Here is an 18,183-nt window from a genome sequence, read left to right on the forward strand (position 1 = left end):
TGTTATGAATCATAATGTAAATATCTGATATGCTATATGTGTTTTCCGATGGTCTTAGGCGACCCCTGTGAAAGGGTCGTTTGACCCCCAGAGGGGTCGCGACCCACAGGTTGAGGACCGCTGCACTAGACAATGACGATGGAGGTGAAGGTCCCTCCAAAGGACGGTAGAGATTTTTAGGAGACAGGATCCACAGGGTTTGGTGGAGATGAGGATAAGGTAAGGGGAGGCGCCAAGACCAATTTCTTAGTTCCTGCTTCTGTTTCTGCATGGACATAATGTCATGACTGAGAAAGAATTCACTGGATTGAGACCTAGTTTAAGAGAGAAGTTATCTGGGCTGGGTGGGTAGAGCAGTGTAATATGCCAGCTAGTAGTTCTGGAGTCGGACTACCTGGGTTCTAGTTCCACATCCGCCGTTTACCAAAAGTGTGGCCTGAAACTCTCCACGCTTAATCTTATTAATGATCACCACCGACTTCCTGGAGTTGATATAAAGATCAGATGAGATAATCAACATAAAGCTGTAAGCACAGTACCCGGCACACAGTGACAGCTCAGTGCCTGGTTACCGATACGCTTCTTTGGGGGGAGGTTGAACTACAATGGCTTTGAGGCACCCAAGTGCAGATGTCAGCTAAGAAATGGAATAGACAAACCTGCAGCTCAGAGGAGAGCGTTTGACTAAGAGTGAAGATTTGTGAGTGATCTTCGTGGAGGTGGTGAATCGTAGAGTCATCTTTCTCTTTCTCTGCGTTTCTTCGGGTTCCTGTAATTTCAGTTTCCTCAGGAAAAGGGCTGGGAAAGAATCTGCTCTTTCTGTTTTACCTCTCACTGCCCGCCCCCCCCACACACACCCCAGAAATAAGATTGATTAATCTGATCAGAACGATGACACAGGTCTGACATGTCTGTGTCCTTGTTCCTTTACTGGGCAGGGTTAATGCATTACCGTCTCTGTGCATATACATTCATTAACTGATTCTCTCTCTATTTCTCCCTCCACCCCCACTTTTCCCTTAAAAGGACTAGCTGTGGTTCATGTGTGTTCTTCTTTCTGTTCCTTCCGCTCCAAGCCCCCTGGCAGGTCCTGTCTCTACAGCTACAGTTGACAAATTATTCTGCCTGTGGCTGAGTGAATAAAACCAATTGGGAGAAAGGAGGGCATTAAGTGAGAAGCTCGTTTGGACTGGAATCAAGACTGCATTCTGCAATTCAGCTTTCCCCATAATAAAGTGGATAGTTAAATGCCTGTTTGACTTTGGACTTCTCCGTGGGTTCAGACCTTCGTGGGAGAGAGAGATGATCCATGGTGCCTTTTAACCCCAACCGTAATTGAAGCAATCACGGAAATAATCTCAGGAAAATTATTCAGGGAGAAGAGGACCTAGAACTGAGTCTGAAAGTGTGGGTTTCAATGTCCTGGCTGAAGGACTAGCCAAGGACAAGGGTGGGGGTGGGAGGGGCAGATTAGGATATGCATATATCACACAGTCCAAGAGAAGTAAGAGTCTGTGAGGAGGGAGTGATCAGCGATGCAGAAGGTTACCAAGGATTGGGGTAAGATGACTTTTACATCTTTCTCTTCGATTATTGTCAGGGAGGTCATTCATGGCCTTGGTAAACATTCCTTTGTAGAGAAAATAGGGGGCCGAAGCCAAACGGCTATGGGTTGGGGGTTAAGTGGAAAGTGAGAAAAAGGGAGAAGGCACATCCAGGCAACTTTTCAAGAAATCTGTTATGAAAAGGCAGAGGAAAAGATAGAGTGGTCATTTATCTCTCTGGGCCCCAGTGTAGATCTCGGTGCCAAGAGAACCCCAAGGCTGCAGTTCACAGCTGGTTTGGAAAAGCGTGGCTCTGTATACAATTCCCTCCGCCTCCACCAGGCTCTCTTTGGAGAATCATGGATTCATAGGGGCCAACAATGCTCACATTTTTTTCTCTTCGAACTGTGCTGAAACACAATCTCTTCTATAAATGAACATCCCAAGTTAATTGATTCATCTGACCACGGTGTCTGTCCCAATAAGCCCTCTACCAGGAAATATGAATTGGGTCGTTGTGTTTTCCTGGCAAAGATATCCAGCGCCGTAGCCATCCCTTCTTTTGAGGGTTACGATCACACATGCTATATTTTCTGTAACTGTACATATCACACGGTGTATAGTCATTATTTTTCTTCCTGTCTGTAACCACCCTCAGTGAGTCAACTCATTATTTTTCACTTGTCTCACATAGTAGGAACTCAATGAGCGATTGTAAAATAACAGAGAAGTGGGCAGCACTTCCCCCTGGGCCCGTGCTGATATCTGTTGACAAAATTGGATTTCTGTGTTGGACACAGACCAGAGGAGACTAAAGGGATGTGCTGACTAAATGCAATATGGTACCCAGATAGGATCCTGGAACTGAAGGCGGAAATTAATGGGGAAACTGGCAAATGCTCCCAGAGCACCCAGCCTGAGACACTGAACCCTAATTATATGTTTCCAAGGTGCTTGCTTCTTAAAAAGATTTGAGGGATGCGTAATCCTCTCCTTCAAAGCATTCCTGCAGAGGTATGGAAAGGTGAAATAATGTGCATATACTCCTTTGTCTCATTACTGAACAAGTTCATCTCCCTTTTAAAAAAAAATAAGGGGGAGGTGTCATTCTTCTTTCTAGTTTCCTCACCCGCCTTCCTTTACAAACAGGAGTGTTTCTGTGTGGACGGAATTCTATTTGCAGATTGTGCGAAGAGCTTGGTCATAACTTATTCCACTTAATTCCGTCTTTAGCATCTTGTTTTTATGCCTGAAGACTTCCTGGAGCGCAAAAGGCAATGAAAATTAAGTGAAATACCTCTAGCCTTGTCCCTTTCTTATGAGGGACCGTGGGTCGTTCACACCCTTAGACAAATGAAGAGTGCCTGAGCAACTATTTCCATCTACAGGAGAAGAATGGTGGTGACATCTGGAGCAAGGAGCACACAGCCAGCCAGAGGGAAATGTAGAATCAGAAATCAGTCAGTGGCGCTGAGAAGTCATGAGATGGTCTGTGAAATTCTGAGGCTAGTAAGTATGTGACTATATTTAAATGCAAGTTTGGATAGCATGGGAAACATGCCCCAGAAAATGATCACATGGCAAAGACAAGAGGATCTGGTTACCACTTAATGTGGGTAGGCATGGTGCAAAGCACAGCGCGTTACATCATTTTATCCTCACAACAACACTATGGGTTGTTCCTACTGTATTTTCCTTATTTTACAGATGAAGACACTGAGGATTAAAGAGGTTGAGTAATGTGCCCGAGACTATTACTCAACTAATAAGGGACATCGCCAAGATTGAAACACACGTATTTTGGCTTCAGAGCCCATGATCTTAGCCACATTAAAATATCACATTGAAATGTGTGAACCTTGACACATAATCCAAGTTCTAGAGTCCATTGTGAGAAAGGCAAGGAGCTGGAGTGCAGTGGGAGAGCATGCACTGTGTGGCTCATTAAGCAAATACATGCATCGTGGGGAAGAATCAATATGCTTCTTCCCCCAGTCCCTCCACCCACCACCCCTGGGACCCCTTCTGCCCAGAAATTCCACTGGGGAAAATCTCTTTGTCCACCTGATCCTTGACTTATTCCCATAGAGCCTGAACCATTCCAGTTCCACATGTACTTATTGGGCCAGGTAATGCCACCCCAAATCCCTTTTTTTTTTCTTTGAAGTGAACTATTATAGAAAATAAATTAGATATTGATATTTGTCAGGCAACATACTAAGTAGTAGGAATACAAAGATGATAAGCCCTGCTCTCTGATAGCAAACTGATGTGCTAATTAGCGTCAATAGCTTAATTGGTAATAATGGCTTAAAGCACTACACCATCTAGTTAAGATGTTATCACTTTCATGGGGTCCTTCAATGTTTGAACTCTGAGGAATAACATGTGGCATAAATCTTAGCACACTTGGTAGATGAGAGTGGAGGACAGAAGATAAGGAAAACTCCCTCATACCACTACATTAAAACCATATCTGAGTGAAAGAGTGTTTGGGATTCTCTTCACAACCTTCTGGTAGGTGCTGTCTCTAAGGGATTGGGTGCTGAGCACTGAAAGAAGTCCCATGTTCATGGTAAAACACGCGTGCCCCACACAATTAACTTAGAAACATATTTGAACACCCGGCAAAATCCTATCCAACAGTGCTCCTTCAACTCTACAGGTCATTTAGGGAATCCTAGCAAAATGCAAGTGCTGATCCATGGGTCTTAGGTGGGGCCTGACCATCTGCATGTATCACTGGCTTCCAGGTGGTACGGATGCTTCTCATTCTGGGCCCACACTTCGAGAAGCAAGCTTCTGAATTCCTTCTACCATATCACCACCCAGTGGCCACCTGGCCTTTACTTAGATTCCTCCATGGATAGGGAATGTGCTACCGCCTAGGGCAGTGGTCGGCAAACTCATTAGTCAGGAGAGCCAAATATCGACAGTACAACGATTGAAATTTCTTTTGAGAGCCAGATTTTTTAAACTTAAACTATATAGGTTGGCACATTGATATTAACTTAATCTGGGTACTCCTAAGCTGGCCTTTGCTAAAAACGTCCTCAATCTGATTGAGGTACGTTCGCTGAGGTCGACCCCTTCCAACTCTCCCATCCACACTTGTCTTGTATACTTGTTTCGTCTATGTCCTTTCATTCATCCTCTCTATATGTCCAAACCATCTCAACATAACTTTCTCAATCCTCGACACTACATCTTCTTTCACTCCACAACGTTCCCTAGAATTAATTTAAAAAACTTGACTTAAAGTTTTAAGTCAACTTCGCACTGTACGTGCGCGCCCGCACGTGGTATTTTGTGGAAGAGCCACACTCAAGGGGCCAAAGAGCCGCATGTGGCTCGCGAGCCGTGGTTTGCCGACCACTGGCCTAAGGTAGCACTTTTTTTTTTTTTAACGTTGTACTCAAATTATCAGAATGCTCTTCTCTATGTGGAGCTGATATCTGTTTTCCCCACCCGATGCCATTCTGCCCACTAGGACTATAGGAGCAGCTTGTCTTTCTCTAGAGTAAAGCTCCTGAGAGTGACCATACCAGGTCAAAGATCAGTGATTTCCTAACATGCAGACTCCCAAGTAACCCTGGATGAGCCAGAGCTACAGAAACTCATTTCTTTCAGAATGGTAAATACAGAATCCACTGGTAATTGTTACTCTTTGTGGTAAGTTGGTGCTTCCCAGATGGATAGAGACAAGGCAGACCACAGCCATGGCCTCCCCCAGCTTGTCCTCAAACAGGGGTCAGCCCTCTTCTTCCCTGGAGCTCATGGGGCCAGGGTATAACCCTCTCAGTCCCTCCACCCCGTTCCGGTGAACACATCCTGGCACTGGCACTGGCAGAGGAGTTTCTGTTTTCCTTGTACATCATCCTAGCACAACAGGATAAGCTCACGTTTGCTTAGACACAGAGGTTCTCAACCTGTGGGTCGCGACCCTTTCACGGGGGTCGCCTAAGACCGTCAGAAAACACATATATAATTACATATTGTTTTTGTGATGAATCACTATGCTTTCATTATGTTCAATTTGTAACAATGAAATTGGGGGTCACCACAACATGAGGAACTGTATTAAAGGGTCGCGGCATTAGGAAGGTTGAGAACCACTGGCGGAGGGACTGTAAGAAAAGAAAATTCAAGAAGAGAATGGCCTGACTCCATCTATAGAGAGAAGACAGTTCAAGTCTGATTCCGACCTCATTTTTGAGTTTGTCTCTGACAAGAGAGGGAAAATGACGTCCTTTTGCTTTTATTTATTTATTTATTTTTTGTATAGCAAAGGTGGAGATTTATTGAAGGACAGACAGACTCCCACGTGGGGAGAGGTAAGAGTCCCACAGAATGGACTCCCAAGTAGGGAGGGGGAAAAGGTCCCCATCCCTTTGCTTTTTGACTCTCATGCTATTGATTTGAAGGCAGCACTGCAAACACTTCCAATCCTTACAGAATGCTTTCAGTATCTCGTTCCAAGTAAGGAATGGGACAGGGAAATCCTATCAGACACACAGAGGAAAATCTCAGTCATTATGGAAGCCCAGGTCCGGGCTCATTCTGCTGACCTTTGAGTCAATAAAGTCTTCACGAAACAGGCTTGGAGGGCCAGCCACAGGCATCTATGGCTCCTTAGTCTATATTGTTCATGAACAATTTAGGAGTCTGGAACCTTATTGCCAAATGTTATGGTTTCTTTAGTGAAATGGAAAGAGAAATTGAGATTGGGGGCAGGAGGGAGAGAGGAGACAAATGTGACTTCTTCAGGGAAGAAGTTGGAATGTGTATAAGCATCTATATGAATCCCGATCTATTCCAATCAATGGACCATTTGGTTGGTATGAGAAGAGTTCAGCAGAGCTGGTGTGGGTGTCTCTTAGTCTAACCTTCCTTCTAGACAAGCCTGCCCTTAAGAGCTTACTCTATTTCACACTTAAACTCCAGGGTCGCACGGGCCTTTTGAGAATCAGTGAGATCTCGTATTTTATTGGCTTTGGGTGAAGGTGGGAATAAGCAATAGAGTTAAAAAAAAAAATCAGGTACCACGTGCAAATTCTCCCTGCTGCACAACCATCACTACACAGGACCATCTAGTGTCACTTGCTGCTGACGATGGGGAATAAGGATGCACCCCTATGTTCACAGAGCGCAATTTACAATAGCTAAGATGTGGAAACAGCCCAAGTGCCCGTGCATAGATGAGTGGCTACAAAACCTGGGATACATTTACACAATGAACTGCTACGCAGCCTTAAAAAAAGAAAGAACTCTTACCATTTTCAACAGCATGGATTGACCTGGAGAGTACTAGGCTAAGCGAAATAAGCCAATCAGAGAAAGACAAGTATCACAAGATCTCACTCATGGGCGGAATTTAATGAACCAAATAAACTGATGAACTAAATCAGGGGTCCTCAAACTACGGCCCGCGGGCCACATGCGGCCCGCCGAAAATATTTATCCAGCCCGCCGGGGGTTTTTGCCGCCGCTGCCTGTCCTGCTTAGCAGCCGACTCATCCCGGGCCCGCAGTGCGCATGTGTGGAATGTCTGAGGGACAGTGAACTGGCCCCTGTTTAAAAAGTTTGAGGACCTCTGAACTAAATAGATCCAGAGACAGAAAAACGTGGAACAGACTGCTGAACCTCAGAGAAGGAGGGAGAAGGTGGATGGGTAGGAAGAGATCAACCAAAGAACTTGTATGCATATATGCATAGCCCATGGACACAGACAATAGGGTGGTGAAGGCCTGGGGTGGGGAGTGGGGATGGGCTAGAAGAAGTCAATGGGGTAAAAAGAGGACATATGTAATAATTTCAACAATAAAGATTTTTTAAAAATAAATTTTAGCAACAGCTTCTAGGTGTTTACATAAGAATAGACAGCTGTGGGGTGTCGCTATCACCATGAAAACTGCGTTTTGCTACCTAATGGGTTGTCCCTGTCCCAGGCTAGCTCGAGTTTAGAAGCCACACTTCCTGTTCTCCAGCTCAGGGAAACACCAAGTGGCATAAAATCGGTAGGTCGCCTAGACCCAGCTGAGGCTACTGGGAAGGTCTTAGCCTTAACTCCACTTTCCCTGAAAAGAAAAACTTGGAGAGGACAAAGAGGGGGAACCACGCTACCCCCTTAACGCCAACTCCCGGCACATCCACTCGCCTCACCACCCTGTACCCAACGGGAATATTTTCAGGCCCGAGTTATGATTTAAATGAAGCGCACCGCACCAATATTGTGTGGTGCCATCTGTTATTTTATATTTCACGAAATTTGGCCAGTTTTGAAATATTATAATTATATCTCCTCCATTACGTATGCAACGCAGACATTTTCTGAAACATAAATACAGTATGTGGGAAATGTGACTGTATTTATAGCTACTGGCTGGTGGGAAGCAAAAGGGCAGCTGGCACCCATTGACAGCCCGGAGGATGCAGCCTGCCCGGTCGGAAGCATTCCTCGCCACACCACACCCCACTCCCGAAGGGCGCTCCGCTATTCACAGTGGCTCATGTCCTACTCAGTTGCCGAAGAAGGTCATAGCTGCCATGTTTCAAGCAGGCCAAGATCAAGCGTGTCTTCCTGTCTTGGGCTGTAGCTGCCAGACATGGATATATATATTCTATTTAGTGGTACCCAGAGTCAGAGACAGAATGGGCCCAGAAGGGGCACAGTCCTGAGGCAGCTCCTCCATGCCAGGCGCTCCTTCCAGCTGTGCTATGGAGGAGAGAGAATGGCGGTAGGAGAAAGGCCGAGTTTTCAGAGTAAAAGGCTAGAGGTTAGGCGGACCTGCTATTGGAAGAGGTCTCTTTTTTTAAAAAATTAATTTTTATTGATTTCAGAGAGGAATGGAGAGGGAGAGAGAGAGAGAGAGAGAGAGAAACATCAATGATGAGAGAGAGTCATTGATTGGCTGCCTCCTGCATGCCCCGCACTAGGTCCTGAGCCCGCAACCCAGCATGTGCCCTGACCAGGAATCGAACCCGGACCTCCTTGTTCATAGGTCGACACTCAACCACTGAGCCATGCCGGCTGTGCGGAAGAGGTCCCTATCCAGGAACAGCCAATACCCTTTAGCCCTCAGCCCTCTACTTGCTTCTGCAAAGGAGAAGAATCCAGAGCTCATGGCTGATGCGGCTTGGGTGTCAGGGGTGTGGGAAAATGGTCAGACTTGGCCAAATCTCCAGTGGGTATGCTTGTGATTTTTTTTCATCTTCAGAAAAACAAAAAAATAAATGTGGTCTAATTGTTTTTCTTCAAAATACTACTAAGTGCTTTGCAACAACAAAGAAAGCAAATGGCAAGCGTTGGACTTCCCCTTTCTGTATCTCCCACACAAAAGCATTGTTCAGTAAAGAGAGCTCTTGGGTAACTCCAGGCATTCCTGCCCTGGTCTTCACAACCATCTTTAGTTCATACAAACCTTCCTCTTTCTAGCAGCTATCGCTCTGGATAATCCGGCCCCAGAAGAGTTCCGTTGGCCCTGCATCCTTTTTTATTTTTTTTTAGGTAGTTGCTAGCATTTAAAAATGAAAGATTTCACATAAAATCCAGTTTCTCTTAAAAAATAGAAGAGCTGGCATCATCGGTTGTGTATTTCTGCCCGGCAACAATCTGCCTGCTTTGAGTAGCAGCTGCCCCCGTTGGAAAAGAAGCAAACCTCAGTTTACCACAGCCCCTCCACCCCCCTCCCCTGCCCACAAAGCCCCTCCACTCACTCATGTTGCCCCACCCCCACCCCCCTTGCCGGCCCCTGCAAGCACCTGTGTTTGCGACTCCTGAACTAGGCAAGTGGCCCTTCTGGAAAAAGACAGACTAGGCGGTTGAGGTAACTTCTTAAAAATCTTGGTGTCACGTTGGTGAAGCATTAAAATGTATCGGCAAACTCTAACAGGAAATTAAAGTGAAATTTACACGCCTTTCTGATTTTTTTTGTAATCCTTCTCAACGTGCAAAGATAAATCGCTACTATGGCTTTTACTTGACATATTTTAGTCATCTGTTTCCTTTTATCCTTCGTTATGAACATACGGTGAGCGATTTTAGGGCAGGAGTCCGTTTAATTGTCCTTCGCACACAGGGCCAATGACAGCGTGTGGCACATAGCAAAACCCAGTCCATGGAAGAAAGGCAAGAAGTGAAGACTTAACCAGCATCAAGCACTTTGAGCTAGAACAGCGGTTCTCAACCTGTGGGTCGCAACCCCTTTGGGGGTTGAATGACCCTTGCACAGGGTCGCCTAAGACCATCGGAAAACACATATATAATTACATATTGTTTTTGTGATTCATCACTATGCTTTCATTATGTTCAATTGGTAACAATGAAAATACATCCTGCATATCAGATATTTACATGACGATTCATAACAGTAGCAAAATGACAGTGATGAAGTAGCCACAAAAATAATTTTATGGTTGGGTCACCACAACATGAGGAGCTGTATGAAAGGGTCGCGGCATGAGGAAGGTTGAGAACCGCTGAGCTAGAATGAGTCTGCAAGAGTTTTCCTTCTCAGTGGGAAATCCAAGGCTAAGAGCCTCCTGATTCTGTAAGGTCCCCAATCCAATGCAGCACCTTCCCCGGTGAGAACAGGCTGCCCGTCCCCCCACCCCCATTTCCCCAAGCCTAACTAGGAAAGGGAGTGGGGTGCCCACCAGGAACACCAAGCCCTGGAGCTTGGCAGAGGGCAGCTGCCTTCCAGCACAAGTAGGCAGTAGCAAACCCTGCCCAGCATGCTCCATGTGGCTCCCATGAAAGGGGAGAGCTTTCAGGAAAACCCCTCTGACCCCAGGAGGCAGACCATCCTGGGGAGTGATATGTGCAATGCTGGATGAGACCACCTGAGGGACCAAGGAACCTCAGAGAGACAATACCGGGAGGGAAGGTCCTTACAAAGCCTGGGTCCTCCCATGGAACTGGGTTAGAATCCATCATGAACACAAGAGAACAAACTGAGAACCAAAAATCCTCGCGTCTTAAAGCACACCTACCTCAGACATTGCCATGGGGACAAAAACTGAGCAAGTCAAATCTATTTAAAACAAAGACAGGCAAGAGGCCACGGGTTCGATTCCAGGTCAGAGCATATGCCTGGGTTGCAGGCTCGATCCCTAGTGGAGGACGTGCAGAAGGCAGCAGCAGGTCATTGATTCCCTTGCATCATTCATGAAGCCTTAAAATATCAATGTACTCAGTTACAGTGTTTGTTTTTATTTATTTTTATATGCACATATATATATTTTTTTATTTCAGAGAGGAAGGGAGAGGAAGAGAGAGATAGAAACATCAATGATGAGAGAGGATTATTGATCAGCTACCTCCTGCACGCCCCCAATTGGGGATCGAGCCCACAACTCGGGCATGTGCCCTCGATCAGAATTGAACCTGGGACCCTTCAACCCACAGGTTGATGCTCTATCCACTGAGCCAAACTGGCTAGGGCCTGATTATTATTTTTAGTAATATCCTTATTAGTTGAGGTATAGCTACATACATTTGAAAGCAATGTTGTTGTTTTTTATTTTTTTTTCTTTATTTATTTTTTAAATATATTTTATTGATTTTTTACCGAGAGGAAGGGAGAGAGATAGAGAGTTAGAAACATCAATGAGAGAGAAACATCGATCAGCTGCCTCCTGCACATCTCCTACTAGGGATGTGCCCACAACCCAGGCACATGGCCCCAACCGGAATCGAACCCGGGACCCCTCAGTCCGCAGGCCGACGCTCTATCCACTGAGCCAAACCGGTTCTGGTTATGTTGTTGTTTTTTAGTTGAGACAAACGCTAAACAATAAAATGCCCCCCCCCACCCCGCCCTGCTCGCATAATTTACACATCTATAACTTCTCTGTTTGCTTCCACTGTACTATCTGACCTGTGCACGTTGTACAGGTGTCCGCTTTGGGCTCCTTGGAATGGGGATGAGGGAGAAGGAAAGCTGGCGGTGCCCCTGGGAGACCGGATGTGGCTCCGTGGTAGTATCTCACGTGGTAGCATCAGCCCACGCTCTGCAATGGCCCTGGCTGTTCCTGGCAATGTATCCGTTTGAGATGAAAACTGTTACTTATTTGGGTGACCTTGTAGCAACACTGCTCTGAAAATGAGAAGGGCTGGTACTCGGCACCAGCAGGTAGCATCCTCCGCAGCTATGCTTGAATCATGCTTTTCTTGTTAAAGGCATTTTTTTTAAAAAAAAAAATGTATTTTAGAATTCGGATGTCCCATGAATTCATCCTCGTGTTTACCAGAGTTGGTAGATATTTAGAGAGTTTTGTTATTTATTTTAAAATACTTGGAAAATATCAAGAATGGAAATGTCATATTTTCACATCGTGGCACCAGTAATAAGGTGATAGCTTTCCTTTGCATAAAAATCTGCAAGAAGCCTGTAAACTCTTTTGGCTTCACTTGAATGATGAAAGTGGAATCCTGCCGTCCTCACGCCCAACATTATTTCAGAAGCGAGAGCACAGGAGGCCACCTCCCAGCGCAAGAGAGGCCTCTGGGCCCGGCGAGGGAGGGAGAATGGCCTCATGGAGTTAAAGATGTAATTTCCTGCTGGAAAAATAACGCCAAAGTTCCATTTTTTTTCCTGAGATAAATAATGTCTATGTAAGTGTAGAAATTACTTTTTGACAGATAGATGGCGGACCTTGAGACGTGCAAACCTAAAACATAATCTGATGGACTCCGGTTTGCTTCATAACAGAGAAGAAAACCTTGACTCAAAAATGCTTCTACATTCTCCGTGAAGTATCAGAATGTAATCAAACTTCCAAGAAAGAATAAATAAAATCAAACTCGTAGAGTATCATGGGAGAGGTCCTGGTTCTTCTCTTTCTAATAGTTTTCCTTAGAACAGTGTACCATGTAGGTTAAATTTCCTAACAGCTTATTTTCATCAATCTCTGATACAAAAAAAAAGGAAGAAAGAAAGGAAAAAAAGAAGAAAGAAAGCCTTCAGTATGTTTCATTCACTCTTTAGTATGACTTTAAAGGCAGTCGAGAATGGAACCCTAACTGAAAGTTCCTAACTTATTTTCACTATGACCAACACAAACTCAGCAACACCAGCCAGGCCCTATCAGCCTTGCCCTGCATTCAGAATGTAGACTAGAAATCACTTCCTGGCTCTTCAATACTTTTCTTCCACACAAAGTTCTAGTTCCATCTCCTCTATGGTGCCTTCCCCGATTGCCTCCGACACCTGCTTTCCATGCCTTCTAGCTCCTCTGAAAATATCATTTGTACTCATCATTTGCTACCATATATATACAGGGGTTTTTCAATACGACCACAAGAACCTCAAGGGCAAGGTTAATCTTGCTTCTATTTTTATTCCCAAGAAATAGTATGCTTTCTCTTTTCTTGTAAAAAAAAAAAATTGCCCAAGTGTTTGTTTAGAAGAATATCAGCAGCACAAAAATGCCTTAACAAAGCCCTATCGTCTTCTCCTTGTAGAGAACAGATAATTCCCTCGCGTTTTCCTAAGTCTCTTCTCAGCTGCTATAGCCAAGAAGGCTGGCTTTCCTTACCTTCCCCAGAGAGGGGATGTGGGCTGGAGATGCATTCAAACAAATGAATCCGTGGCTCTCATGTAGATGCCACTCCCAGGAGACTGGGCCATGCCAAATTCAGCTTTCCCTTTCAATGCACTTGGCCAGAGTCACAGACCTAGTGGTTGAGGCCCATTGGAGAAGCAACCAATTCAAGCAAAGGTCCATCTCTCTGAGGGGGAACCTGGCAAACTCCAGTTGCCACGGTAACTGGGCTCCCAGCTTCAACATTTCCTACTTATGTTTTTTAGTGCGGGGGTTATGTTTTGAGAGTTTTCCCCCCTACTCCTTTTAACCTCCAAATGTGTGGAGAAAAAATGTCTGCTGGGGGAATTAAGAGAACACACTGCATATAAGCAACTAGAAACCACGGGAATTTAAATGTCTCTGAGACTAAAAAAGAAAATAATAATAAGTAACACATAGGACTTTGAATCTAAGTAACAGGATATTAGAACTGTGGGTTGTAGCTGGCCTCACAGGCCTCCCGTGTAGCCTCCTTTTCTATCCAAACAGTTTTTCATATGCCATAATTACCACATTCTATTTTTCTAAAGCATCAACAATCTTACATTTCTTAAATCTGGTAATGTTTTTTAAAAGAAACAGAGCTTAAAACCTCTTCAGAAGGGCCATTTGCCATGTAGATCATCTCCAGTTCACTCAGCCCATTTTCATCCCATCCTGGAAATACCATCAATCATTCAATATATCAACCGGACCAAACTATGGTTATCCTTCTTGTGGACAGGAAAACAGATAATGCTCAAGGAAACCTGGGGAACCAGGGAACATTTGTGGAAAGGTTAAGTGTTTTTTCCCACCCCATCGCTTTCCAGTTGGTAGCGGCAGCTCCGAATGGCTAGTCTAGGCTCTCCATGAAAAAGATGAACAGCGAAGCTGGGGGTTCGGATGAAATCCTCCTTGTTATTGTTTTGTCCTGAATTTCTGTGCCGGCAGGGTAGTTCTGGCAGATTTAAAGTCTTAATAAAAATGGAGTGCCCTAACTTTGCCAATTACAGAAAGAATGCTGCTTATCTCTCCTGTTAGCTGCTAAAACGCCTTAAGGGTTCAGGTTAGAAGACACAGACAGAAAGAGAGAAGGGTTATTAAATTTTGAACCTGCCATGGAGAAAAATTAGAGATAAACAGATGAGAAACAGAAAGTCTTAAATCTCAGCCAAGAGATCAACTGATGAGGTCATCACTAAACTTAAGCTACATAAAAAAAAAACAAAAAAAAAACCAACTCAATGCAGAGACACAGATATAGGACACATTATATATTGCATATTACACATTTATAAATTATATATATAATGTGTTATAAACAATAAATGTATGTATGTATGCAAGTGATCTTTGAATACAATATGCAATTTCCAGCAAGCTATGCCAATAGAGACGTCAAAACATGCTTTCTTTCTGGCACACAGCTGCACCTGTGTGGCATGCATCATTTCCGGAGGACATGATAATAACCTATCAGGTATGGGGGCAAAACAGCCCAAGAGGTAATCAGCTCGGGCATGCAATGATAAACATGTCAAGATAGCAGAAGCATCTCTTTCCTTAGAGAAGAAATGGTGATGTGATGGGAAAAGTGCTCCGCGATGGGTGAACAGTATGCTCCTAATCAATCTTCCATAATAAACTGTCATAATGTGAGTTAATATGTATTGGTCAGGAGAGAGCTGGTAATAAGGGAAATTAAAATTATGGCTTTGCGAATGGAATGCTAGAGTCCAAAATAAGTCCCTCAAGGATCTTCAGGTCAGTTTTCCTATTGCCATGGAAAATCTCTCTTAATCCACCATCATTCATCATTACCACCTTTTCAGATTTTGGTCTACAGGTACATGTCAACATCTCAGAGCCATGTTGTTGAAGTCAGGGTATTTTTCCTGATGTTTTTCTGAAATGCACGGTTGCTTTAAAACTATCAATTTCCTATTGTTTTATCTTCTACAAAGAAAAGAGGCCATTTTTACTGACACTATATTTTCATTTGTCTCAGTGATTTCATTTTTAACCCATTCATTGCTTTGTAGTAGAGGTGGGTATCAGGTAGTATGATACCTCCACTTTTCTTATTTTTTTCTCAAGATTGGTGTGGCTATTTGGGATCTTTTATGATTCCAAATAAAATTTTGGATTATTTGTTCTAATTCTGTGAAACACGCCATTGGTATTTTGTTAGGAATTGTGTTGACTCTATAGATTACTTTGGGTAGTGTAGACACTTTCGCAATGTTAATTCTTCCTATTTATGAGTAAGGTGTATGCTTCCCTTTAGTTGTATCTTCAATTTCTTTTTTCAGTGTCTTATAATTTTCTGAGTACAGGTCATTTACCTCTTTGGTTAAATTTATTCTGAGGTGTGTATTTTTATGAAATTATAGATCAGACAGTTTTCTTAGTATCATTTCCTAATAGTTCATTATTAACATATACAAATTCAATTTATTTCTGAATATTAATTTTGTATCCTGCTACTTTATTGAATTTATTTTTAGTTCTAATACTAATAGTTTTTTAATGGAGTCGTTAGGATTTTCTAAATTCATTATCATGTTATCTATAACTTATGACAGTTTACTCTTTTTTCTTTTCAATTTGGAGTCTTTTACTTCTTTTTGTCTGAGACCTGTAGCTAGTACTCTGAGTACTATGCTGAATAAGGGTGGTGAAAGCAGACATCCCTCTCTTGTTCCTGATATTCAGAGAAATGCTTCTAGTTTTCCCCTGTTAAGTATGATGTTGGTATCATAAAAGGACTTCATTATGTTCAGGTATGTTCCCTCTATTCATACTTCACTGAGAGTCTTTAACATAAATGGGGACTGAATTTTGTCAAAAATCTTTTTGCATCTATTGATATGATCATGTGATTTTTATCCTTCATTTTGTTTATGTGCTGTATCTCATTAATGTGTTTGTTCATATTGTAACAACTTTGCATTCCAGGACTAAATCCCACTTGATCATGGTGTATGATCTTTTTAATGTATTGTTGAATTTGGTTTGCTAATATTTTGTTGAGGATTTTTGCATCTATGTTCATCTGGGATACTGGTCTATAATTTTTTTTATCAGAATAATGCTGGCCTCATAAAATGAGCTTGGGAGTCTTCCCTTTTGTTGAATATTTAGGGATAGTTCAAGAAAGGATATGTTAGTTCTTCTTTAAAAATTTGGTAAAATTTATCTGTGAAGCCTTCTGGTCCAGGACTTATTTTTATTGGAAGTTTTTTGATAATGGCTTCGATTTTTTTTGTTGCTATTAGTCTATTTAGATTTTCTATTTCTTGATGATTCAGTTTTGTGAGATTGTATGTTTCTAGGAATTTATCAATTTCTTCTAAATTTCCAATTTGTTGACATATAGCTGTTTGTAAAAAAAAAAAAGATTTTCTTATAATCCTTTGTGTGTCTGTGATGTCACTTGTTATTTCTCTTTCATTTCAACTTTTATTTTTTGGGTCCTCTCCTTTTTCCTTGAGTCTGGTTAAAGGTTTGTCAGTCTTGATTTGGGGTTGTTGTGGTTTCATTTTCATTTGTCTCAAGGTATTTTTTGATTTCTATTTTGATTTAAATTTTAACCACAACAACCCACTGTCGTCACCTAACCTTTCTGAACATCAAAGCCCTAGTACATAAAATGGTCATAATATATATTTTAATAAATTGTTATGACAATTAAATGTGAAGGCCTGATACATTAGATATTCAGGATCTGATAGTTATTATGGTGCACATTATTATCTGAATTCAAATTAGTCCATGTCAGCTGAAAAAGGATCCCGCCCCCACATTCAAAGCTATCAATATGGAAAATCATAGATAAGCATAATAAAATGTTTTTAAATTATGTAAAAATATAATTTTTAAAATTATTTAAGAATATAATTTTTAAAACATGAAGTAACACACACTCTCACAGAAATTCTGAACATATTGCTATACATATGCAGCATATTAGTATGTACGTACATATTTTATGTATATATGTGTATAATTGAGTATATAGACATATTATGTCTTTGCTGAAGGTAGTCCATGTGTCTAAAGGCTGCATGACACCTCCACATCAACCAGTGATCAACCTTTGATTGGTAAACTCCTACTCATCCTACCAAACTCATGTGTCACCTCCTCCAGAAAATATCTCCCCATCTCCACTCCCTAGGAATCCCTATTCATATCTCTGTTGCTGAATTTAACACTTTCTTTTTTTTAAATATATTTTTATTGATTTCAGAGTGGAAGGGAGAGGGAGAAAGAGATAGAATCATCAGTGACAAGAGAGAATCATTGATTGGCTGCCTCCTGCACACCCCACACTGGGGATCAAACCTTCAACCCAGGTATGTACCCTTGGCCGGAATTGAACCCAGGACCCTTCAGTCCGCAAGCCGACATTATACCCACTGAGCCAAAGAGGCTAGGGCTTAACACCTTCTTTTATAAGCGCCTGTGTATCCTTCTTTCACATTAGACACCGAGGTCCTTCAAGACAGGGACAGTGCCTGGTTCTTCTTTGCTTTCTCTCTCCATGTGCCCTCCCCAAACACATGCCAGCCAGTGCCTTGCACACAGTAGGAACTTCATGTAGGTGCTTAACAGCCTAAGCTATCCTCCCCTATGCCCATTCTTGTTTATTGATGTGTCCCAACTACATTTTTCAAGTATAAACATTTCAGTCCCGTGCAGACATCAGAATGCAGATGATTTCTCTGACTGGGGTTCCTCCTGGGGACTATTACTTAGAACAATAAAGCACGTAAATGAGACCTAGAGGTCGTACCTGGGACCCATGAGCAATGGATAAACTGTAATCACCACAATCTATCAGAGGCTTTCATCCCAACTTAGAACTGATCAAACCATGGAAGCAGTGGATGGGGCACAGAGCGTGCTGCCACTATGATTTGCTTTACTGTTTGATCTCTCTCAGCCAACACACATTGTTTCGCATCATTACTTAGGGAACCAACACAAATCCAGGTTTCACCAAGAAAGGCGAAAGGACCTCTGCAGAGTAATCATGATAGCTAGCCTGTTTTAAGTATATTTTTAT

The sequence above is a fragment of the Myotis nattereri genome (assembly GCF_964212035.1).
Source record: "Myotis nattereri genome assembly, chromosome: 19".
In the NCBI taxonomy this organism is placed as follows: domain Eukaryota; kingdom Metazoa; phylum Chordata; class Mammalia; order Chiroptera; family Vespertilionidae; genus Myotis; species Myotis nattereri.